The sequence below is a fragment of the Alexandromys fortis genome, unplaced genomic scaffold, assembly GCF_014885135.2.
Source record: "Alexandromys fortis isolate MF-2015 unplaced genomic scaffold, M_Fortis_MF-2015_v1.1 scaffold_23, whole genome shotgun sequence".
Taxonomy (NCBI): domain Eukaryota; kingdom Metazoa; phylum Chordata; class Mammalia; order Rodentia; family Cricetidae; genus Alexandromys; species Alexandromys fortis.
The window spans coordinates 10,531,362-10,557,639 of NW_026067907.1; the positions used below are offsets into that span (position 1 = coordinate 10,531,362).

At 41.3% G+C, this 26,278-nt stretch overlaps 1 long non-coding RNA gene across 1 annotated transcript; it reads right to left on the reverse strand.

The window, feature by feature from the left end:
• Positions 1-709: 709 nt before the first annotated feature.
• Positions 710-23,035, reverse strand: LOC126497695 (uncharacterized). The gene is made up of 3 exons (XR_007590669.1): positions 22,947-23,035; positions 3,827-3,986; positions 710-1,807 (listed from the first exon to the last, which is right to left on the reverse strand). It is a non-coding gene; the product is annotated as an uncharacterized lncRNA (long non-coding RNA).
• Between the last annotated feature and the right edge of the window lie 3,243 nt (positions 23,036-26,278).

Consider the following 26,278-nt stretch of genomic DNA (forward strand, 5'->3'; position numbering starts at 1 on the left):
AGAATCTGACCGACTGAACACAGATTTTTACCGTGGTGATGAAAAAAGTCACTAAAGCAACCCAACAGAAGTGAGAGCAGGATGAGCAGGCAGCTCCTGGGCAGCTGGCACAGAAGAGGACAAGATGAGCTAGCAAGGATGGCATGGTTGCTTCCTTTCTGCAAGGCACTTGGACTTGCATAGAGACTTAAAAATAAAATTTTAAATTGTGTCAAACATCCCAGAGGCATAGAGTTTGATGCACAAAATAATGTGGTCATTGTTTTGGAGTCAAAATAGCAGGGACAGTCATAATTTAATGTCTCCATGCCTCATTTATAACAACTAGACAAGCAGCAACATATATAACACAAATTGCTAGGACACAAGAGTTAGTGAACTTTTATGCCTGAGTAGTAGGAGTGTAAAATGTGTCAAATGCTTTCACAAATAACAACAATTGAGAAGAATGTTAAATTATAACTTGCATTATATCTCTTTTTAGGGACATATACTCAAGAGGAATAAACACATATGCATGAGAATGTCCACGTAGCTTAATTCACAATAGCACAAAATGAAAACCCTCAAACATCTATCTCAGTAGGAAAGCTACAGACATGCTTTAGTGGCTTCTCCTTTGCAACAAAACAGAATAGATATGGACTATTAAAAGTGCATGCCCCAAGCTTGTGACGAGAGGCATGGCCAGGGACTTCCTGAATCAGGGGTGAGTTCTATACATCCATGTGGGTGTTGGGAATGTGTGCATGTCTATAAGTAAATGTTAAGAGCAAAACACCAGCTGTGCATTTTACTCCATATAAATTATACTTTGATGAATGTAAGAGGGAGGCCACTTGTTCATCCTAACCACCCAGAACTGAAATAATCACACAGAAACTCTATTAATTAAAGCACTGCTTGGCTCATTAGTTCTAGCTTCTTATTGGCTAACTCTTATGTATTAATTTAACCCATTTCTATTAATCTATATATCACTACGTGGCTGTGGCTTACCAGCTAAAGTTCTGTCTGGCTCCAGCAGGGCTACATGATTTCTTTCAGACTCCACCTCCTTCCTCCAAGCATTCAGCTTAGTTTTCCCTGTCTAGCTCTGTTCCCTATAGCATTGCTATAGGCCTAAAGCAGTTCTTTTATTAACAAATGATATTCACAGCGTACAGAGGGGAATCCCACATCAGATGAACATAATAGTGAAAATAAAGAAGTATTTCATTCAGCTGGTAGATAGAACACTGAAGAAGTGTGTGTGTGTGTGTGTGTGTGTGTGTGTGTGTGTGTAAAAGCATGTTTGTGGAGGAGACACGAGCCCATGTCTACACAGAGGCTGGAGAAAGATACAGGTTTTCTGCTCTGCCCCTTTTCCCTTTACCCCATAATGCAGGGTCTCTCATTAACACAGAGAAAGTCAGTGGATCTCAGAGATCCTCTTGCCCCTGTCCCACCTAGTTCTGGAGGCGTAGGCACATGGACAATCATGACCAGCTCTTTGAAATGAGTGCTGGAGATGTGAACTCAGGACCTCATGTGGCGTCATCACCCCAGACTGGTAAATTCTTCTCATGGTTGATGATAGCTTCTAGGATGTGAAACAAATGAAGATACTTGCAATCTTTGGTGTCATATCCATGTTTTTCATGGTGCTGCTTTGATTTCTGGTAGAATGTGAGGCCTGTCCATATTGCTGCCCTTCACACAACACAGCAGCATGCCAGGGAGTGGCGGGGTGCTTTCTTCTTCTTCTTCTGCCATCATTTCTTCATGGCCATGAAAGTCAGAACTGACCCTGTTCCAAACATTGCTTCTGTATTCAAATTTAAATGAGAAAACATTTGTTAGGATCCATCCTGCTTAATAGAAAATTAAAAACATGTCCTAAATTCCAATAACAGACATTCTCCAAGGATGGCTAGCTGACTGGACAGTTAAGCCTTGGTAATGGAAGATGGCAAAGTCGTGGGGCTAAGAATGATTGAAGCCAGTTATGGCAAATGATGCTATTTTTCCTCTTTTTTTTGGCAAATCTCTCCTATACTAAGAGACTTCTTTTACTCCTGTTATTCACATCCACAGACTAGGAGCAGCCATGCCATGGCTTCGTCTGCTCTCCATACAAGCAAGCATGCAAATAAGCATGGTCAGTGTTCGCTCAGGAAACTGAGGCCACATAGCTCCAGACCTCCTTCCCACTCTTGTTCCCAGATAAATCAGGAAAGTCTTTCCCAGGTCACATCATTGTTCATGGTAGGTAAGGACTCAGAGTGTGCACTAAGCAGAGTGTCCTGCCAAGGAACGCGAATCTTGTTCTTGGTTTTGTGAGATCTCCCAGCAGCATATCCTGGTAGCTTTGCTTCCGAGGCTCCACTATACCTGAGCAAGCGTCTCCAAGGGATGCCAACACAGAGTTCTAGTCAGATATCATCATGGTGTTCTTCACCACAGAGATGCTATGAGAAAAACATTTAGTTTATTTCTTCCTTGGGACAGGAAAATATAAACTGCTGACTGACACCTTAACGTCATGGTCCTTCCATTCTAGAGTGCCACTTCCAAGTAGTGCAGCATCTCATGTCAGTCGGAAAATGGATTCTGACATCCTATTTTCCACACTGGAAATGCTATGACAGAAGAGAAAATTAACTGTGAGGATATAGAGCAGGAGCAAGGGGGGAATGGAGGGGGTTCCTCTAGAGCAGAAATGTAGGGCAGGAGCAAGGGGGAATGGAGGGGTTCCTCTAGAGTGGAAATGTGGGACTAAGACTTCAGATAGTTTCTCTTTGACCTTGATCCAGCATCTCTTGGCTACACCCTCTGTGTAGTGTAGATTTCAGATCTCTATTTCATGTGTCCTTTCTCATTCCACCCCTCCACCTCCACCTACCAAGGATCTCAAGAAGCCCAGGCTGACCTTAGCCCAATATGAAACTTCTGATCTTCCCGTCTGCTTGTCTTGCAAGTTCTGGGAAGTGATTAGCTTCACTCTTGGGCAAACCCTTTACCAGCTGAGTGATATCAGCTCTGACTGTTAGGTACCTGTAGTACAGCAGCAATATAAGAGACCACCCACCCCAGTTTTCTGAGGTATCCCAAGAAGACTGTGACCTAGATGAGACTTGAAATATTCAGTTGTGAGGTCAGAGGACAACACATGGTCACTGTCGTATAACAACAGCACACCTGATGACTAAAGTTCCAGGGTTTGTTTTCCTCTGGTGCACCCTTTGGAAAGGCTAGCTGGGGAGCATGGGAATGGGCTCCAACATTGTCTGCACTAATTCACTTTTCATAATGAATACAACTTGGAACAGGTTCCTGTGAACAAGAAAGGTGACAGGGGTGAGTAACTCTGCTTCCCAGGGATAGATGTCAGGCCACAGCAATACTTGGGAGAGGGATGTAGAAAGGTCTAACTCAGTTGCACTCTTCCTCTGTGTCCTATTTTGAAATAAGCTAAATTATGCATCTAGAGGATGCTCATCTCAGGGCTGATAGTCTAAGGGTAATACATGGGAAACAGAGGAAGAGCCCACAGTCTGCCTGTTACACGTTCATTTATAAATAAAGCCCTGTGAATTCCTCCAAAATTTCCCAAACCACTGAAAACCCAACTTTTACATCCTCAAACTGGAAGGATGAGAGCGTAAATGATGCCCACTGGAGACAGACAGCAAATGACTGAGGCTTACCTCTTCAACAATGCTGCAAAAAGCAACCCTTATTGGCTCCAGAAACGTAATGGTAGTTGTCAAGTTAATAATGCAATTTCTGGTGTAAGAATTTTTAGAATATCCTTTGTGACATTAGAAGTAGAAAATCACTCTACCTGCTGAATTGCTAATGGTCCTTGGTCCCCAAACTTCAAATGCAAATGTCATGCCTGTATTCCAATTGTGAAGCTAATTAGAAGCTGTAGGGTTCTGGTGTTCAGAATCTGAAGGTTCAGAGAACTAACTCTCTTCTACAGAAGCTGGTTCAATGTAGCCCTTCAAAGAAAAAGAGAGACTGCTATAAATATTAAATAAAATGCATTTCAAGTCAATGTAAACTAGCTAACACATAAGTAAAAACTAAGAGAATGACTTGCAGTTATTTAAGCAGAAAATAAATCTATTACATTTGTTTATTGCGGAGGGGAGTTTGTGTGCTCCGTGATATATCTGTGAGGTCAGAGGTCACCTTGTAAGCAATCTGTTCTCTCTACCTGTGAATCCAGGGATCATCAAGCTTGCTGGCATACGCCTTTACTCGTCGAACCATCTTCTAGTCCCCCAAACCATTTATTAGATAATCAGTTTTAAAAGATGTAGCTAGGGTCTGGAGAGAAGGCTCAGCCATTAAGAACATTGAGACATCTTCCAGCAGATCCTGGTTCTATTCCTGGCACCCACAACATGGATCACAACCTCCTGTTGCACCAGTCAAAGGTGATCTAACACCCTCTTCTGGCCTCCAAGGCCACTACTTATACATGGTGCAGAAGTATATGCATGTAAAACACCCATGCATATCGATAAAAATAGTTTTAAAGATTAAAAATTTTGGTTGTACGTCTTTTATATATGCATACATATAATATTACATGTGTTTTCTTCTTTGGTTTTGAACATAGAAAAATCCCACCATTTTCATTCTCTTATACTTTTAGACAATGATGATGCATTAAATAACTACCAACATTTCTGACCCTGATTTGTGTAGCAATAAGATATTACAAATAAAAACCTCATGTTCCTGTAGTGAGCAATGGTTCTCTACTACTCTATTTTTGTTATTGTGGGCAGATATACAACTTAAAACAGCTAGTGGTGGCATGCAAGGACAGCTTAATTATAACATAATATAAAAGAGGAATACTGTACTATCTTGTGTTGATGAATAATCATGATATTAATTCCTTAAATGGCTACCTAATAAGTAATTATTTTTGATCAGCTATTTTTTTTAATTTTTTAAAAGACTATCAGCAAGACAAAACCACACAGCAAATTAGTTGTTAGTTCAGTTTTCCAGAATAACTGCTGAAACCTAGAGCATTTTATACATAGAAAACACAAATGAGACAGGATGTGTGAACATACAGTGTTTAAACATTTACATCCATATTTTACAATGAGTTACAGATGTGAAAGAAGTTCTACTCAATCATGCCCTGGGCAACCCTTGAAGGAGCATCTGCCTGTGTGTATGCACAGCCTCGAATGAAGACGCCTGGTGTAAACAGGACGTTGCGTTGGTGGACTAAATAATGAGAGATTCATTTTCTTTTTCTCCCTCTATTTCACAAACACCCCCACACACTGTAGCATTCATCTTTGTTAGACATACCATTTTCCAGGTGAGTGGGACACTTGGCCACTGATGCTATTATTGCTGGGGTACAAGCAATTATTTCTGCAAAGCAATTTTGTGACATACTGTGAGATTGATAAAAATATTGAATGTTTGACCAGTACTTTTCCTACTGTAGAACTAATTGTACCATGGGGATTATCACATGCCTGCAACTTAAAGTAACATTTAAAGAAATTCCAATTAGCAGATACGTTTCTGGATATAATTCACAAATTTTAATCAGAATTTTTAATATGTGCCTAGTTACTTCCCTGTTTGCTGATTTGCAGACATTTATCCAGAGCAAAAATAGTACACATGCATCAAGATGCTAGATATAAAGATGCTTAGAGTAGAGAAACATAAATAACAAATTATATTTCTGTAATATTTTCAAAGTAGGTTTATATTAATTTTTAAAAATCAACCTCTCCTAGCTGATTGAAAAAAATTATTTTTGCTGACATCAAGTGGTTATAACCTACTATAGAAGTTTGTGAATATTAAGAGTTGAAGAATATTCTATTTCGTTGGAATGTTCTATAATATATTTTGGTTTTAAAAGTAGTTTATGGTACCATTCTCCATTGCTTCTCTTGTTAAATGGGTATAAAATGAATAAGGATAGGAACTTGGTGTGGGAGAATGGTCTGTATTCTGTCAATTATATTTTAAATAAACACTGATTGGCCAGTATCCAGGCAGGAAGTATAGGCAGGGCAACCAGACAGGAACTAGAGACAGGTCAATGAGGACAGTAGAATTCTGGGAAGGAGGAAGCCCATTCCTCCATAGTCTTGTCCAGCCACAGAAGAAGCAAGATGTGATTGTCTTGCTGAAAAAGGTACTGAGCCATGTGGCTAACATAGACAAAAATAATGGGCTAATATAAGTTATAAGAGTTAATAAGAAGCCTGAGCTAATAGGCTAACCAGTTTACAGTCAATATAGACCTCTGTGTGATTTCTTTGGGACTTAACTATCGCAGTAACCAGGCAGGACAGAAACCCCGACAACAGGAACTAAATCTAAACATAAAATGATTGATTACATCCTAATATTTGCTCCATTTGAGGAAGTACATGTGTGGTTTTGCAAATGTGGCCGGGAACCCATGGTGGGGGCCTCACAGGTCCCCAGAGGGGAACCTACTGCTGTTTGTTTGCTAAATGGATAACTATATCTTTATACCATTTATATCCAACTGCCCTTGTTTTTTTATCTCTCCACACTCATTAGTTAGTGCAGCTCTCAGACCTCGCCTGTGAAACATCTCTGAGCAGTGAACAGTGGTTGACATAGTAACTCAAAACCCATGGAGTGCTCAGCCACAGATGGAAGATCACACCACTTTTCCCAGACTCACAGACCATCATGGAAGAGGGCTTGAAAAGATTGCAGGAACCAGAGGTCAGAGGTCATGAGAACAAAACCCTATCTTCTGGAAGAGTCAGGACCACTCTAGAGTACGTAGCTAATGCCCAGAAATGAATAGATAGCACAAATTAGAATTGGTGAATTCTTAAATTTAAGAAATAAAAAGACGTGGATGGAGGTGGGTAGTCCTTGGACTTCCCACAGGGCAGGGAACCCTGATGGCTCTTTGGGCTGACGAAGGAGGGGGACTTGATTGGGAGAGGGGGAGGGAAATGGGAGGCAGCAGTAGGGAAGAGACAGAAATCTTTAATAAATAAATTAAAGAAAAAGAAATAAAAAGAAATACAAAATTTAGGTGATTGGATAGAGGGTGGAGGTGGATCTTGGAGGAGTAAGAGCTGTAGTTGGGGTTCAGTGTGATCAAATATATATTGTGTGAAATTATGAAAGAGTTAGTGAAAATATTTCTATTAAAAATCACAAAAAAAATGAGTATAGGTATTCTCCATTACAATGACCTTGTTTCTTTTCCTGGATACCAACTTACCTTTCATAGCTGGATCTCCCAACAGGTGAGTTTATAATGTAACAAACCATCCAGGTTTTCCTACCCCAGACTTTTGACTTTCTCTGCAATGCAATCCTAGTATTGCATTGTTTCTAATCAGTAGGAAATGCTAAAGGCATTTATATTTTTAATTATCTGCATGGCAAACAGAAGCATATAACCATTTTAAACTTAGATCTCAGCATCTAAACCAGGGGCTTTCACCCCTCCTAATGCTACAACCCTTTAAATAGTTCCTATTGTTGTAGTGACCCCAACCACAAAATTATTTTTATTTCTACTTCATAACTGTAACTTTGATATTGTTATGAATCATAATGTAAACATTTGTGTTTCTAATCGTTCTTAGGCAATCCCTGTAAAATGGTCATTTGATACCCAAAGGGGTTGAAACCCACAGGATGAGAACACTTGAATTTTAATCTAACAAGCTGTGGCAGACCCTTGTCTCAGAAGAATGAGGAAGTTAGAGTGGGTGCAGCATTTAACACAGCAGATCATGTAAACCTGTGTCTTTGCTGACCACAGTTCATTATCCCTGAAGAGTCACAACTCAGCATGACCTCTCCCCTTGCACGAACATGGCAGTCCCAGTGAGGTAGAGATAGAGCAAAGAAGACTGACACTCTCAAGGGATCCTGCATAGATGATAAGTTGATACTAAACTGACTTCCAACGGCAGAATGCAGGCTGGAAAACTGGTGGAAGTATTTATTTATCAAAAGTTCTTGAACTTGTGTGTACATGCGCATACATCATATACATATATATGTATATATATATGTAGATGTATATTTACACATATATATGCATGAAAGATGACACAAGTTGTGGTTTCTATGGAAAGGAACAGCTATGACTGGGGATACTTTCTCTGGAGCACAGGACTGTATTCCACTTGGACTGGGACTAGAAGCCGTACTGGCACTGCTCTCTGGCAAAAACTCATCATACAATAGTTAGAAATCAAAGCTGTTTAGTTAAGACATTTATTTACATCTTCCTTCAGTTTCAACAAACATTATGGCAGAATGTTTAAACATACTCTCTGCCAACACTATGTTACTGTTTACTCAAATATGAATGGGCCTTTGAGAGGCTCCTGATGACATCTCCTTCACAGATGGCCCATTCTTCTCTCCACCCATGTGGCTATGGTCAACCCCAAAGCACCATGTGGCATCTGGAGTGAAGTCAGACTCATGCCATGGCCCCAGTCCAGTCTTGTTCATGCAGTCATTGCTGCTGTGTCGAACATCTCCTATGTCACCAGTGTCTCTGACACAGTCCATGACTTTGGGTTCTTTCTCCAGCTTCTTAGTGACAGTAACACCTAAGAAGCCACTACCTTGGTAGCTTCCTGGACCTACAGCACTCTAAGTCCAAGGACTCTGCTGCTAGAGCTGCTACTGTATTCCATGTGTGTCTCCAGGATAGCATGTTGCCATGGTTTGGTTTTGTCCCTGGAAGTCAGCCCATGTCTGACATAGCTAGTAGTGCTAATGATACTTTTCACAAACCCATGATTTATTTGCCCCAGGAGGACATATTTCTATTGGCTACAAAAATAAACAATGTACCGGAAGTCCATTGAATCATGATATGACACACTATTTTTGCTTCATGGCATTTAACACAGCTCAACATTTCCAGAAACTTGTCCCTGTCTTCTTAATCTCATACACATTATTCTAGTCACTTAAATGTAAGCTGTCATTTCCAAAACTTTTTGTCTTGAGATTTCTTTATTCTTTTATTCCAGTATTGATGTTGTCAAAGAGCATTTTTGTTCTGAGTTGTTGCTATAACTATTTGCCATATGGAGAACATGTAATGTGCAAACATATACTCCATTAATCTTTGAAGTGATGTCATACGATCAGCTCACACAGCCTATGAAGAAGCTCCTGTAACTAGGGTAGGCCCTTCTCTGTACCCTTAACTGTGGGTTTTAGATGTCTGACTATAGCCACATAAGATAATCTATCAGTTGTGTTTTGAGCTAGATAGTTCATTATCATGGCAAACCAATGTGTTTCTAACTCTCCTCCCACCCTTCAGTTGTTCCTAAACTCCATCTTCATGATGCAACTTGGGAGTGACTAACATCTTCTGTCACTGTGCTCTTCCCACTTTGAGCTTTCCAGTGTTCCTATTGTCCTTGAAAACAAGCCTATCCTGCCCTTGCTAGTTACTGTCTGTGTTTTTGCTTGTGTGGACATGGCCAGCCTTTCCACAGTTCTTTCCTGCCACTTCCCAGTCATACAGGACTCTTATCTCTCCAATGGCTCCTTTACCCTTTCTGTGTTCTCTTACCACACTTTGTCTTTTTAGCCCAATTTGTCCATCCTGTCTCACTCTTCATCCTCTGAGTGATCTCCGTTGTCCTGAGTTACCCACTTCAACTCAGTCTCTACTCTTGCCACCTTCAACTCTTTAAAGAGATTACAGGGCTACAATTCACCTGTAGACTTAATTCTTGCTTATTACTTTGCGTTACTGGTTTCTGGCAGTTGCTACTGCATGCAAACACAAGAGGAGCAAGCCTTGTTTGGCTCTGCTCAGCATTACAGACACAGGATCCAGAACAATGTGAGTTTCAGAAGAGATACTCAATAAAGCTCTTCAGACATAAATAAGGGCAGCATGCACTCTGCTAACTCTCCTGGAAGAGTGAAACAAAACAAAACTCCTAGCATCCTCCTCCAGCCAGTCATCCCCATGCTTACTGATTTAGGCTGTGTGTTCAAGCTACATGAAGCCAGATCGAGCAGACCCATACCTTCTGTGTTTCAAGCTATTCCCCTTTGTCTCCTAGCTATGATAGGGATGTTGACCTCCCATGTCTTCAGGACACACCATGGAATTGTACATTCTGCAAGCATGGATCCTGCCCACTGCAGTCTTGCACAGCAGGATTTTGGGGCACAACTTCCCAGCTTGCTGTACACCACAGAAGAACATCTTATTTTCCAGTCTTATTCTCTTTAAATGCTTCCCAGATGAGAATGAGATTTTCCAATGAGAGCTCATTGGTGAGTTCACCAGATCACATGGTCTGAGTGCCTTTATCCTGTCCCATACCTGGAGTAAAATTCTAATAACTCCATTGCTGCTGATATGCCATATTATTCTTTGAGACCAGACAACTTAAACATCCTGTGAGTCACACACATACGCTTGCTCCATTTCCCACCTGCCTCCCTCAGTCTGCACTCATCACAGTCAGAAGTGGTTCAGATAAACTTCCACCAATTCAGAAAATACAGTCCCAATAAAACTCTCCTGCCGCCCACCCCAAGCAAAGGGCGTTCTTCATTCCCAGGCAGAGCATTTTGTAAGTTGGAATCGTATCAGTGACAATTATCAAGGAATGGTTTCTAAAATGCTTTCCCTCCTGCACAGCTTGGCAATCCTTCTTTTAAAAAGACATTAACCAAAAGCAATGCTCTGGAAATGTCACTTGGAGCAAGCAATTGAATTAATTTATTTGTTTTATGATATTTTACAGTTAGTCAAGTCAGAGACTTTCATTTTAATTTTTTTGTCTGCTCATTTAGATAATGTTCTAACTGCCATAAATTCCAGGGAGACTGAATACAATATCTTCTAAATATACCCTGCTAATAGCAGCTGGCCTAACTACTCATTGCGTGTTTCATCCAGGCACTTGGCTTCCACTCCAAAGGTAATGTTTTTGCCAGGAAGAGCTAGCATTGTGCAATTAATGTAAAAGTGAGAAACAGAAGAAGCTAGTGTGAATGAGAACGAAGACAGTAGCAGGTGAATTGCTCCTTGGTAGGGCGTTGGTAGGGTGGAGATATTGTAAATGAAATGGCCTGTATCTTTTTTTGGGGGGAGGTCTTCTAGCTTATTAATTAATTTATTTTTGACCAAATAAAATATTATAAGATAAAACAAAAACCATTGCATCAAAGCTAGACAAGGCAAAACAAGAGAAGGAAAAGAGCCTCAAGAGAAGGCAAGAAAATTGGCATCCCACTCATTCACAACTCAGGAGTTCCATAAAAATATTAAACTCCAAGCTATAACACATACACAGAGGACCTGGTGTGCACCCATGCTGGCCCTGTGCTTGCTGCTTCTGTCTCTAGCAGTTAATATGAGCTTTGCTCAGTTGAGGTTCTCATTCTCCTGGTGTCCTTCCTCCATCCACTCTGACTCTTCCACTTTACCTCCACTTCCGCTGAGTTCCCTGAGCTCTGAAGGGATTTGATAGAGACATCTCATTTAGAACCGCTTGCTCCAAGGTCTCTCTCTCTCTCTCTCTCTCTCTCTCTCTCTCTCTCTCTCTCTTTCTTTCTCTCTCTCTCTCTCTCTCTCTCTCTCTCTCTCTCTCTCTTTCATTTTTCTTGGTAACATTCTGGGTTACTTGGGGATTTCCATGGGACCCCTTTAACCAACAGTTCAACTGGACATAACCTAGTTCTGGTTCTGGAAGCTTTGTTTGGTGACAAGAAATGGCCAGTTGGGACTCCATCTGCAGTCTCTCTTTTTGTTTAGAGTCTTCACTAGGATTGCTCTCATGTACTTTAGGAAGGTTCCACTGCACTAGGTTTTCATACCACCCCTCAAATGCCCATCAATTCCAAATGCCTTTCCCCACATTCCCTCCCCTCCTCCTGACCTGATCCTTCCATTCCCATACCCCTGCCCCCAGCTCACCAATAAAATCTATTCTATTTCCTGCTCCTGGCAAAGGATATCCATGTGTTTCCATTGGCCCCTTCCTCTATAACTAACTTCTCTAGGTCTTTGCATTGTAGCTTGGTTATCATTTATTTAAAAGCTAACATCCACATTTAAGTGATTACATACTATATCTTTCTGGGTCTGGGTTATCTCACTTAGGATGTTTTAAGGTTTTTTCCTGTCCTGCAGCTGTGTCGGAATGTTGAGGGTCTGTTGTGGTAGGGTTTGCTATGCTCTTTCGGAGACATACTGCTCCAACTATTAGTAATTGCATTTTTTTTTTTTTTTTGGTTTATCGAGACAGGGTTTCTCTGTGGTTTTGGAGCCTGTCCTGGAACTATCTCTTGTAGACCATGTAAGTCCATGGTAGTGAGCTAAGTCTAGAGTGCTATGTGAAGTTCAAGATGCTGAACTACATTCCATGCTTTTGTTAGAATTAATAGTTTTAAGATTATTCTATAGCAGTGTTTGAAGCTGTTTTAGTCAATGTTTACATGTTTTAAAAAAACAAATTTAGTGGACATTGGCAACTCCCACACTGGATCTTGTAACCTAGAACACTCAGATACCTATGGATACCCATGCAATGAACGTTCATAAACCATTAATGTAAACATTTTTCTACTTGATGGAGGCTGCCATGTGCTCATCCATAAAGCAGTGGTCAGGGCTCCATCAGGCTTGTCCTGTGCTGAACAGTGAAGAAAGACTTATTCAAAATTCCCCATCCACTGCTTAGAAGTTTAACCTTCAAATTTTGTAAAGTCAAACCTTCTAATTTTTCTACTTTGTATTTGTTTATAATTTTGTATTTTGAAATAGTGTGGGAAAAGACAAGTCTTGGTGTTTCTTAAACAGTTCAGGCTTTACCAACTTTTGAATAAACTATAGTTTTACTTTATTAAGGACAAGCGTGGTCTTACATTTTTCAAGCATCAAGCCAGTGCTCTCATATATGCTAGTTTATCAGATGTAACTCTTCCACTCACACAGGTAGTCTGCATCTCCTGTGTCTGCGCCATGCTGAACCATAGGATGAGTGGATTCATAGGATGAGTGTTTGTGCAACTGTATAATGAGTTGTCTGGACTGTGGAATTGTTGTCCTGCCAATGAGGCTCTGTGGTCTGTTTTCAGTTGAGCCGAAAAGCTCCCCTTCAGTGTTCTAAAGGGCTTTACACTATGCTCTTGAACACCGCCTCTCCTAAACATGTTGACATGTTCATCATATGAAGTGAGTGTCACCATGAGAACTAGGGGCAGTTTGGGTTAGCTCTTATGGGTTTTGGGGTTTTTTTTTGTAGTAACTCACAATTGTCTACTTCTTCAGCCCCACTACTCATACTCAGATAAGTCACCTCATCTGAGGTAGTGTCTTAGATGAGTTGGGGAAGCCACGGCATGCTGGGTAAACATCTCAGACAGTGATACTGTCTGCGGCATCATTTGCAAAAGTACTTTCCCATTGCCCTTTCTGATCTTTGTCTCCCATGAACAGAAAGGGGTTAACAGTGTCTTCCTGCTGCCCATGTTCAAGGCTCTGAAAGACCTGATGCCTCACTAATATCCAAAATGCCCCTCATCTTCACAAAACTTATGCCAGCATTCCCAAAACTATCTTTCCACATGAACCCACACACTCCTCTTCTTAGCACTTTAGGATATTCCTTGATGCCAGCTCCTATCCCCTCCTTCTCCAAGTTTCCTTCCCCTCAAATTTGCACCCCATGCATACATACTCTGCATGCATTCTCACTCCCCATGCATCCACACTCCCATGCATACATACTCCTCATGTACACATATTTCCCATGCACACACACTTCCCATGCATACACACTCCTGATATTACCACTCCCCTTGGCGACACATTTGTGAAAATTTTCTGAACACCCTACCTCATCTCTTTTTTCCCATTGGCTCATGACATATTGCTTGGCAACAGTAAGCTCCAGTGAAAAAGTTTCCTTAATGTCACAACCTGGTGACAGCAAGGCCACTGCCAAAAACAAAAGACAAACAACAACAACAACAAAACCATCTCTCGTAGCATCTACTAAAAGAAACTGGCATTGTTCATTTCCTTGAGGATTACATGGGTAATTCATATAAAGTGATTAGAATGAGCCTTTATGTAGCCAACATGTGACTCTGCCACCTACTTGGATAACTCTGTTTCTACCCCATTGTCTATGCACTGTGTTACTAACACCAGAGTCACTTTTCCAAAGTCCAGCCCACATCTTGGTGAACAGTGCAGGCTCGCTGAATCTTTTCACCCAACGAATCACAGTATGGGATATGATTCCTATTGGTGGTATTTTTCGTGAGCAGAAGAATATGATAAATTCTTAGAATGTAACTGAGGAATCGAGTAAATCTCTAGTTGCTACAAATTAAACCCATCCACTATGCCACTTGCTCAAACTAGTTGGCTTGCAATGATTAGCTGTAGTACATGAGTACATGTCTCACTAAGAATTAGTGAGGTCATTAAAACTATCAAAATTATCTGTGTGTTACACCAACATCACAATTCAAAACCCTAGCTATTTTCTTCAGCTACAGCTAGTTTCTATAGTTTGTTAGTAAACATATCTCTCAATATTTTAGAGCTAGAATAATTTAGTAAATAAAAATTTACCCTATTGTGCTCAAACTTCCCATTAACCTAGTAAGACAGAATTTGTGAATACATTGATAATTTCGTTAATTGTTTTGATGGATAATAATTATGTAGGCTTAAATTTGGTTGTTCATCTGAACTTTCTGCATTATTTTTTAAAATCACGTCAACTTGTAAAAGTAGAGATATTTATAAGCATTGTTCTTAATTACATGTACTATACAAACAAACTTCCAAATAATTACAAATATTTAGGCATATTGATAAGCACATATTCTGATGATCTAAATAAAGGCATTACTACACAGCCAAAGAAAAGATCGACTTGAACTTCTTGTTAATGGTGGGAGGGTAATCTTTGAGATCAGAAAGGCAAGATGCCTGCTTTGGATTTCCAACATTTCAAAAGCTTCTCTGGATGCAATCACACTATGAAATAAGTGACACGTTTTTAATGATGTACTTATTGTCTTGATATATTCCTAAGTAAAATAACCCGGTTCTCAAAGCAAGAAAGAAATAAAAGTTGGCAACCTTTTAAATTGGGTTTACTTTTACGGCAAAGTATCAAAAAGTGTTAATAAATGGATTGCTCCAATGTTCATTCCTTAAAGTTTAATAAAACTAAACCCACCTGCTTGTCATTTTAGAAGTAAAAAAAGAAAAAAAAAAGAAAAGAAAAAAGAAATTTCCAAAGTCCAAGTTTTAGAACATAGTTAAATCATTCTATTTAAGATGGGTGTTTGTTCCTCTTCTAGGAAGTAATAACTTTTGTCCTTGTTGGGTTTTGCTGCTGTGATAAAACACTGGAAGGGAGGATAAAGGATAAAGCAAGGTAAGGGAGTAAGGACTGTGTCTGGCTTACATGTCCTGATCATTGTCGATCATTGAGAGGAGACAGGGCAGGAATTCAACCAGGAGCAGAGCAGAGGCTGTAACCGTGGAAGAATGTTGCCTACTGGTTCACTCTCATGGCTTGCTTAGTTTGTTTTCTTACACAACCAAGAACCTCTGTGCAGGTTCCCCTCCCTAGTCTGATGGAGGTGATTCCCTCAGCTGATAGTGTCTCTTCCCAGGTGACTCTAGCTCGTGTCAAGTTGACATATACTAACCAGCCTCACTTTCAACCTTTGAAAAATGTCAAAGCATATGACTGCTCCCCCCACATCCTGTGACTGTTCGCTGCAGAACCGAGCGCTAGGATGTTTCCATCACTTTTTGATGACTTAATAGGTTTCAAAAGAGCTAATTTTTGCACTCTTCAGAATGGCATTAATTGTAGAAAGCAGAGCTGCTTTGATGAATGTCAAGTCTTAAAAATCACCTAAAAATGTCCCAGGTGCTTAGTGACAATCAAAACAGGAAAACTAACAAAGCACAAATGCAATTTACCTTACAGCCAGAGATGCCAACTTTACACTCAGACCTAGGTGGATACTTGCATATCTAATGGACACATTTTGTTTGGTTTGGTTTGGTTTTTGACATGGGGGGTCTCATGTTGCCCAGGCTGGTCTTGAACTCTGGATCCTTTTATCTCCATTTCCCCAAAACTGGATGACAGCTGCATCACACACCTGGCACTCACACATACCCTAGGTCCGTCTTACCTAGGCAGTTGTGGAACTAAATGCCCAACAACGCTCAATCATGGAACAAACATTGTTGCAATTTTTCTGTTCCTGCCTCTTAAAATACTCGTGTTTTATGATCTTCTGCATCCTGGGCACCGTATGGTTCCTTACCGTGGGTAGGTAAAGCATTTTAAAATTACTTCCTAGGCTCTATGCTGTTAGGCAGTCTTCTGAAAGCAACTTTACTTCTTTTCAATTCTGTGAACAAATCTCTGCAGGTTTCCAGAACTTATGGAAACTATTGCAATTCCTAATTTTAGTGGCTGCTATAAGTTAAATTTAATAATGCGCACGCAATCACAAAAGTGCCCTACGAGTGAAGAGTCTCACACACCTGAACTCAGTGCCAAGAAAGAGCAAGCCTCTGCATATGTAGTCCAAAACACTTGGTTAAACTAAGCTCCTAAACCCACAAGACTCAAGACTCTCTCTTCTGCAGATCTGTCCTTTCTTCAGGGCAGCTGTCAGCATTCACTGCCCATGGCCAACCTTGTGGGGCTCACTTAGTAAGAGAAGAATCATCCCAGTAGCCACTTGCCCACTTTTCTAGGAAGCAAAGGAAAAGCCAGAGAAGCAATTTGCCGATGATGGAAGTCAGGATAATGGTTGGCTTGACTAACCTTAGCAGCAGGCAATTCATTTCCAAAGGAGGGCAAAAGTCCTTGGAGACTTGTCAGGTTTATGGGTAGTGCCTTTGCACCTCCACCTCCTCTTCTTTTCTCATGTATATGTAGGGTATATGTACCAGGAAGACTGTCTATTCATGTACATACAGGTACACGTGTATGTGAGTGTATATGGGCATGTGCGAGACAGAGACTTACAACAGGAATCTGCTCTCCAACAGGGTTAACTTTTATGTCTAGACAAGCAGCTTCCTCTCGAGATGGCCTTCCTTGTCTTCTGAAGCTGGAATTACAGGCATGCCAGCACACCCACCTGAAGCTCAAAGGATTATAACTCTGGTCCTCTTGCTCACCTGGCAAGCACCAAGCCATCTCTCCTCTCTTGGGTACCATTAGTGGCAATGGGGTGAAGTCTCACTTCTTGGCTCACTCGCTTGAGGGAAAGGGAGAGCAACGCAATAGTAAGCAGTCAGGTCAAAGTGACACATAGTACATGTATAAACAAAGAACTAAGCAACTATGTGGGTTTGTTTTGTACACATTATTTCAGCTGCTTTCAAAACCACACTGCTGTGGGACAATGATCTGTACACTGTCAACTGCATTTTAATAAAATGCTGATAGCTAGTAGCCAGGCAGGAAGTATAGACAAGACGACCAGGCATGAAGTAGAGGTGGGGCAATGAGAATAGGAGAATTCTGGGAAGAGAATTTTATCCTCAGTCTGCAGTCATCACCCAGACATAGAGGAAGCCAGACACAGAGCAAGCAATATGAGACTGCCTCGCCAAAAAAAGGTATCAAGCCACATGGCTAACACAGACAAGTATTACAGGCTAATATAAGTTCTAACAGTTAATAAGAAGCCTGAGCTAATAGGCCAATCAGTTTATAATTAATGTAGGCCTCTGTGTGTTTATTGGGACTGAATGACTCTGGGAACCGAGAATGACAGAAGCCTCAGTCAATACCACACCATTCCATGAAACATGCCATTGCCCTGTTTGGATGATAAGAAAAACGACCTTGCTTTCTAGATGAAGTAACTTCCTTTCCTTGGCATGAAAACTGAAAGCCCCTCCATGACCTCTGCATTAGCTACTTCCTCCAAGTCCCTGCCCTGGTTGAGTTCCATCCTGTCCTCCTTTGATCAGGAACTACAATGCAGAAATGTAAGGCAAATGAACCCTTTCCTTATCAGCTTGTTCTTTGGTCATGGCATTTGTTCTGTTTCAGCAACAGTAACACTAACTAAGTCACCTGGTCTTTTAACTTTTCACGTGTGCTTAGTGAAATAAAAATTAATAAGAAGAGCTCCACTGTCCCTGTGGAACCTGTACCATCTCTGTCCCAGCTTCACACAGTAGTCTCTTACTACCCTGTTTGGAGAGAAGCTAATTGCCTCTCTGGTGAAAAGAGTCATTGGCCTTGGGGTCTGCATCAGTTTGGGGTGGGAATGCTTCTCTCTTCACTGGCCCCATTTGTCCTCCTTCCCGTTAATGGCCTGGAGGAACTCAGTCTAGGAGAGCAACTGGAAACATTTGGTGTTCTAGCTCCGGGGAAGCTCCATGAATACTTTCATCCTTAGGCTCAACCTACTGCAAGTCAAGCCTCCTGGGAAAGTAGTTTTAGAAAGATGGATCCTCAAATTTTAGCTTTTCTGTAGCCATTGTTCATTTGCTGTGGCTGCTGCTTCAACCTCCATTTTTTTTTTTTTTTTTGACATCGATTGTTTGAAATCTAGTCATGTTGGTGTCAGTTTTAGCTTGGTTAAATGTCCCATATGTAGTGGTTTAGCTTGGTTAAATGTCCCATATGTAGTGGTTTAGCATGGTTAAATGTCCCATATGTAGTGGTTTAACTTGGTTAAATGTCCCGTATGTAGTGGTTTAGCATGGTTAAATGTCCCGTATGTAGTGGTTTAGCATGGTTAAATGTCCCGTATGTAGTGGTTTAGCATGGTTAAATGTCCCATATGTAGTGGTTTGAGCCTGCTTGCTCCTTATCCCACTTACACCAAACCCAGCCTAACACCATAGCAGAGCCCTGTAACTACTTTTGCCAGTGCCCACACAGGCCAGAGATACTGGATTCCCACACAGCTTGAATTACAGGTGGTTGTTAGACACCCACACCCCCTGTTGGCACTGGGAACCCAACTCAAGTTCTTTGCAAGAGCATTGCACTAAACTGCTGAGTCATCTCTCTGGCCCCACTCACGTTTTCTTGCAAAGCTACAGGGAAACCTAAGGGCATTGCCCCTAAGGGCATTGCCGGTGAACCTCGGCAGAGCCATAGTTTTACATGTCATCTCTTGTCCTCCACACACTGAGCCACTGAGGAAGCTACTTGCCTCCCCAGAAGGTTCTGCTGTCTCTCTGACATCTGGACCGCTCCAGCAAGTGAGTAATAAACAGCGCCACACTCTATGCTGAGGTACCTAGCCTATTCATGCTTTCAGCCAAGAAACAATCATGATGTGTGTGTGTGTGTGTGTGTGTGTGTGTGTGAGAGAGAGAGAGAGAGAGAGAGAGAGAGAGAGAGAGAGAGAGAGAGAGAGAGAGAGAGGGGGGGGGGGANGAGAGAGAGAGAGAGAGAGAGAGAGAGAGAGAGAGAGAGAGAGAGAGAGAGAGAGAGGTGGGGGGTAACAGACAGACAGGGGGACAGACAGGGGGACAGAGATTAGAAGAGCATCCTGCTAGAGATAAGACTAACAATCCCCCATTCCCAAATGATGAATGCAGCCCCCGAGCCTAAGTGTTCAGTTCCCCCATTTCCAGTCTCCAAGCTGGAGCCAGAGTCTCGAGTCTGCCGTGAAATGTGACACGGGAGGGTGAGTTTGCCAGGAGCATGATGTAAGCGTTTTCTTCCTGGAATGACCGATCCATTCCCAGCAGACTTTAAATCATGCTCACCGTCCCTTCTCCCTGCTCCCTTGATAATGTATCCTCTCTTTCTTCTGTCCATTAATATTTTTCTGTCCTATTATTTATCATTGTAGTCTAGGGCTGTTGTTTAACTTTCTGGGGCTATTTATGCCATCTGCGTGAGTAATGCCACATAAAGCAAAGAAGCAAGCTCTACACCGTAGATTAAGGAAGCCTTCTTTATAATCTATGATTAATTGTAAGTGAGGACTCCTTCGATAATAAATAAATACAGAATGTGCTTTGTCCTGTGCTGTGGAGACATGGAACTCATCAATAGCTCCCTGTACTTTGCCCCAATCAGCATTTTCTAAGTTGCTTTACTGTCTATGACACGCTTTCAAATTTTTCCTTGGCAAGATCATAAAAAGTCTTTCTTCATGGAAAACAATTTAGTATTTTAATCTTAAATATCACATCTAAGTGGTAGTAAATAAGAGTTAATAGAAATTTTCTAATTATTTTGGTCATCTTTAGGCCAGCCATTTTGTTTTGTAAATCAAATTGTATTTTTAATTAGGAAAAAGTTGATGTGAACTATTACACAAAAAGACAGATTTACAAAGTTTAAAGCCTAAACTTAAATTCTAATTTTAATGGAACATGCATCAGAAGTCCCTCGCTTGCATGTGTTGGTGTGGTGGCAATTCATTTGTATTTTAATAAATAAAGCTTTCCTGAGGTTCAGAAAAGTAAAACAGCCAAACTAGCCAGCCTTATAGACCAGGCAGCAATGACACACACCTTTAATCCCAGTCACACTAGTTTGCCATAGAAATCAGGTGTTGCACGACTTAATCTCAGTGGCGCACACCCTTCACCCCAGAACTAGAGAGGATTATAAAATGGAAGGAGACAGCTCTCAGCCTCAGTCTCAGTCTGAGATTCCTGGAAGCAGAATCGCCATTTCAAACTGAGGTAGAGGTACGAGCCCGTGGCTGACTGTATTGCTTTTCTGACCTTCAGGTTGAACCCCAATTTCTGGCTCTGAGATTTTATTAATTGTGCTTCATGTTGGTGCTTTTGTGGAATGAGAGGAACTGCACAAGCCACCTGTGTGTCTCAGGGCTGTGTAAGCGGCAGTGTGGTTCTGACCTTGGGAACACACTGCCCACTCACATGCACAAGCAGGGTGCAACAGTAATTTACCCCAAGTCTGAGACTGTGTACGTTCATTTGTTGCAAGGAGGAAGGCTTGTTTGTTTCTGGCCCGCCTGGCTAGCCACACAGAACTTGTATTAATTAAATTACTGTTTGGCCCATTAGCTCTAGCCTCTTATTGGCTAACTCTCACATCTTGATTTAACCCATTTCTATTAATCTGTATTTCACTATGAGGTCGTGGCCTACCAGAAAAGTTTCAGCATGTCTACCTCCGGCCGTAGATCCATGGCATCTCTCTGACTCTGCCTTTCTTTCTCCCAGAATTCCATTTAATTTCCCCCTGCCTACCTAAGTTCTTCCCTATCAAGGGCCCAAAGCAACAAAGACAGAAGGACCTCCTACACCATTTATTAGCACCTTTCTCCACATGCTGTCAGCAAGCTTGAGCTTGGCTGCTGCCCTCTTCAACAGCTGAACAACTGAACTTTTGTTGCTGGGGTTTCTGCCCTGCCCAGTTCCCGCAATCATTAAGTCCCAAAGAAATCATACAGAGGTCTAACTGCATTATTATTATGATAATTATGATCCTTCCTGCCCGAGTTCAGCACACTTCAGCATGGTGGAGTAGAGCTGGAGCCCCTTTTGCCTCAGAGCCATTCAGTGCCCCTAAGCTGCACAAAGTTCCAGACACACAGCAGTCCACATTGCCATCAACCAAGCCATATCACTTTAATTACAAAAACCCATTCAAAAGCTCTGTCTCCCGAAGGAACCAGACAGAGATCATGATGGCGGCACAGCCCAGAAGTCTGGCATTTTAAAACAGCCAGTTTTTTCCTGCTGCTGAGTCAGGAAAATTTCTTTGCGGCAAGCCACCCACAAACAGCGCAGAGCTGTGTTAAACTCTCTCTCTCCTTGTTAAGCCCTCTCAGGTTTTACATGGATCCAGTTTACCACTTTGGAGCGCCATTCTGTAGGAGCAGCAGGCCTCCCAGCTCCCGGCCATCCGGCTAGCTTTACCTGAAATAATTACATACAAACTGTATTCTTTTAAACACTGCTTGGCCCATTAGCTCTAGCCTCTTACTGGCTAACTCTCACATCTCTATTAACAAAGTTAATCAAAATCTAGAAGGTCTCCATTGAGGAAACTGGAAACTGCACATGTGCAAGGGCCTCCATGAGGTGGTGTCTTACCAGGAAGATTCTTAACCTGTGTCCATCTTGGAGAGGAGAGCTATGGCGTCTGCTTCACTTCCCTTCCTCCCAGCATTCTGTTCTGTTTACTCTGCCTACCTAATTTTCTGTCCTATCAAAGGCCAAGGCGTTTCTTTATTAACCAATGAAATTAACACATAGACAGATGACCCTCCTCCATCAGTCTACATTAACTAGAACCTGATTGACCCATTAGCTCAGGTGTCTTATTAACTCTTATAACTTATATTGGTCCATTATTCTTGTCTATGTTAGCCACATGGCTCGGTTACTTTTTCAGCAAGGCAGTTACATCTTGCTTCTTCTGTGACTGGGCCAAAATTGCAGAGGAATGGGCTTCCTTCTTCCCAGAATTCTCCTGTTCTCATTAACCAGCCTGTAATTCCTGCCTGTATACTGCCCAATCAGCATTTATTTAAAATATAATTTTATTTAAAATATAATTGTCAGAATACAGACAATTGTCCCACACCAGACAAAACTTGAGCAGAATCTTCTGCTGGCCAGGATCTGCCTAAGAACAGGGCAAGCAGAAGTCTTTTGTGTTTGGGATATTTAAAAAATGCTGTGAGTGCCAATCAAGAGCACCCTGTGCTGTGATCTTTTGAGAGCCACTCCCTGATACTTTAGAATGCATCCTCAAACCTGGGGCCAGATAAGACTGTGTCCGCACCAGCGTTGGAGGCCCTTGCACATGTGCAGTTTCCAGTTTCCTCAATGGAGACCTTCTAGATTTTGAAACTGTGAGGTTCTGGCTCTGAGCTGGTGAAACTTGAATAAAAAGATAAGTTTAGCTGAGTTAAAAGCGAGCAGGACTTACCGGAAGACTCGTGGTAATGAATGTTCAGTAGCATTCCCGACAAGGCTCTGGCAGCAGATGGTCATTAGCCGTTCTGATTGCTGCTTGGAGATGTCTTTAAGGGCTTTGTTTACTCCTGAATTTCAAGAATAAAGGCTTAAACCCAGAACTATGGTGATTTTTAAAAACAAATTTTTTACATCGGTAAAGTGGACAGTCTTTTTCCAATTTTAAATGTTATTCGTTTCCACTCTTAGCAAAGGTTACCAGCGAGTAGGTAACTGTTCATAGAAACTGAGCCTCCAGCAGAACAGAGAACCACAAAGCAGGGCAGGGGCAGACATCCAAGACTGGGCAGCCCAGACCAGCAGTCGAGGGGAGGAGCAAGCTGACCAGTAGTGAGGATTTGGGCCTTTAATGGTACTGATTCTCTCCTTTTATTCTTATGCACTCTCAAGCTTTAAAAATTAATGCTTTTAATTTTCTTTTTACATTTAAACTTTTAATGGACATATAAAATAGTGCAGATTGCAAATACAATATGGAGACAGCTTAATGGGAGCATTTTAAAGCATTTTCTCTCTTTTTTTTTTTTTCAAAATAAAATGCCATGAAACTGGGAGAGACTGAAGTGCTGGTGTTGACAGCAAGTTCAGCCTACGAGGTTCTTAATGCTGAAAGATCTTTCCAGGCAGGTGGGGGCAGCCTCTTGGAAGCCACACATTGATCTATGCCAGGACAATTTTCCAGGCTATTAAATGGTATTTTAATTAATATTCAGTATTAGAATTATCATACAAATAGCTACCTGCTTATCTGACGAAATACGTCCCTTAACAAAAATCTTCTGTGCTTTGTGATTTTCCGAGAGCAATGTGAGCCTCCTAGCCCTTGTCAAGCACTTGGCAGCCTGGGATCCCACCTCCAACACATCCTCCTCCACTGACTTGTACTTGTTTCCTGAAGGATGGCGGTCTGAAGGTCTGAAGGATGTCTGGACAAATGTGTGTGTGTGTGTGTGTGTGTGTGTGTGTGTGTGTGTGTGTGTGTGTACCTACTCAGTAAAGCCAGCCCCGGAGGCTTAGATGTCTACCACAGGGTACAGCGCAGGCACAGCAATAGAATGGCAAAGGTCCACGTAGGTCCCTTTAATGATCTCTTTGCTCTGAGAATTTAAAAAATTCAAAACCACATTTGCTTTTCTACAAAGCCTTCACCTGTGGCATCCTCCTATAATGTAGAAGGTTGACTGTGGCTGGCAGAGCATATTCAACCGCGAACACTAATACCTTCTGGTAGTTTCTTTGTGCTTATTTAGGATATCATTTAAGTACTTCAGATACTAAGTAAATTTTCTAATTAAGGTTCTTTTATATACTGCCATGTACAAAGTCTGACAGATGTTCTCAGTTCTTCACATGCAGTAATTTATCTATTTCTTAAAACAGATCCTATAGCGGATATTGTTCCCATTTTATACAGGAGGAAACTGAAACACAGTGACTAAGGAGGAAAGCTGAGATCATGTCACTATGCACATCTGAAGTCAGTGGTAATAACATTATCATTCAGGGTTCTTCAGAGAGACTGGACCATTTGGAGTGAGGAAGAAGGAGGGAAGTAGAGAGAGAAGGAATAGGCAGATAGATTTCAGAAGCTAGATGAGAGACATACATACATACGTACATACATATATCATACATACATATATACACACATACATACATATCTACATACATGCATAGAAATTTAAATAGTAGGGGAATGGAGTAATACTATCCTGGAAGAAGACCACAGCAGACCAGCTTCAGTCTAGGGGACTCAATGACGCTGTTAGTGTGGATAAGTCCACCACAGAAGTCAATGGGCTAACCTGAAAACCCATGTGTTTAAAGATAAAATAATCTTAACTTTTGCTGTCAATAGATGAGAGAGGAGAGTAACAACTGAAGACAAGAGGAAACACAGTACTTGTGTGTCAAGCTCAAAGGAAAATAGAGTAGAAAGCTAGGAAGAACACAGAGTTAAAGGCCTTCTTGGGATGGTGTTCTCTGGATCTTTCTCTGTTGTATATTTTATCTTCTCATAAACTAATAAGCCAAGGAGATTAAGTAACTCACTTCAGTTTAGATTTGAACTTGACTATGTTGGCTATAGAGTTAGAAATCTTACATTGATTGTCACTCTGCTCATTGATTCAGTTTTCTCATCTAAAAAATAATTGCTAATGATCCTACATGCACAAGGGTATCCTGAGCATGAATTGGAGGATGTCAGTGTCAGAGACATGCAGTAATTGCAAAACAGCGCTTGTCATATCTAATCTGTCATAGCTTCTCTCTAAAGCACATTTTGCCCAGGAAAAGGGTATGAGATTTCATAAATAGTACAATCTGTGTTAATGAAGATCCCGTGGGAGCAGGAAATCAATATATGACATGCTTTTTTCATTATGGGATGATGCTTCTATTTGTGATATTTCATGGTGGACAGTTCAGTGCTTATCAGAGATATTGGAAAGGTCCTGCGGGACTGTTAATGCTTACAACTCTTCATTAACTGATAGAGAAAAATCTGCCACTGGGATCGAAACATGCATCAGGGAGTCACTCAGATTAGGTAACTCCATTGTTTTATTTTGTAACACTTGAGGTTTTCAGTGTGATGGCTGAGAGGAAGATGTCTATTCCACTCATCAAATAGAAAGACATGATGTCACATGCCCAACAGTGTCTCACAAAAATTAAAAAGCTCAATGTATTACCGTCTGAGCATCACCACATCTCTCGACAAGCTTTTTAGAGGCCTCCAGTCATCCTCAGGAAAATAATCCTCTCCCTAAACCAGTTACCTCTGCGGATTCTGTCATAGCTAATCTTAATCATGAGCTCACCCAGCCATCTTGTTACTGGGGTTTCTTTCTTTCTTTCTTTCTTTCTTTCTTTCTTTCTTTCTTTCTTTCTTTCTTTCTTTCATTTTTTTAACCTCATCTGCAATGCTAGCCACAAAGCCTGCACACTTCATTTTCTAAGCAGCCCTCAAGTCCAGTTAATCTTCTAAGTCCATATCATCACTGTCTTGAGTCAGGGTCTCATTCATCGCCATGGTGACTGGAAGAATTGCCTTATTGATCATCTTGCCTTGGGTTTGACCCCTAGATTCAACTTCCATCCGCGTCTAGTGTGTGCTAGTTAAGGGATTCTTCTGAAATACAGATGGCCACAGCACTTCACTGATAGGCTGCTTCAATGCCTGCAGCAGATCCACTGGCATAAATTAAAAAAAAATGCTCAAAAGTGCATTGAAGGCATGAAGATGGGGAGCCTTTCTGCTCTGTGGATGCTCAAGGCCAA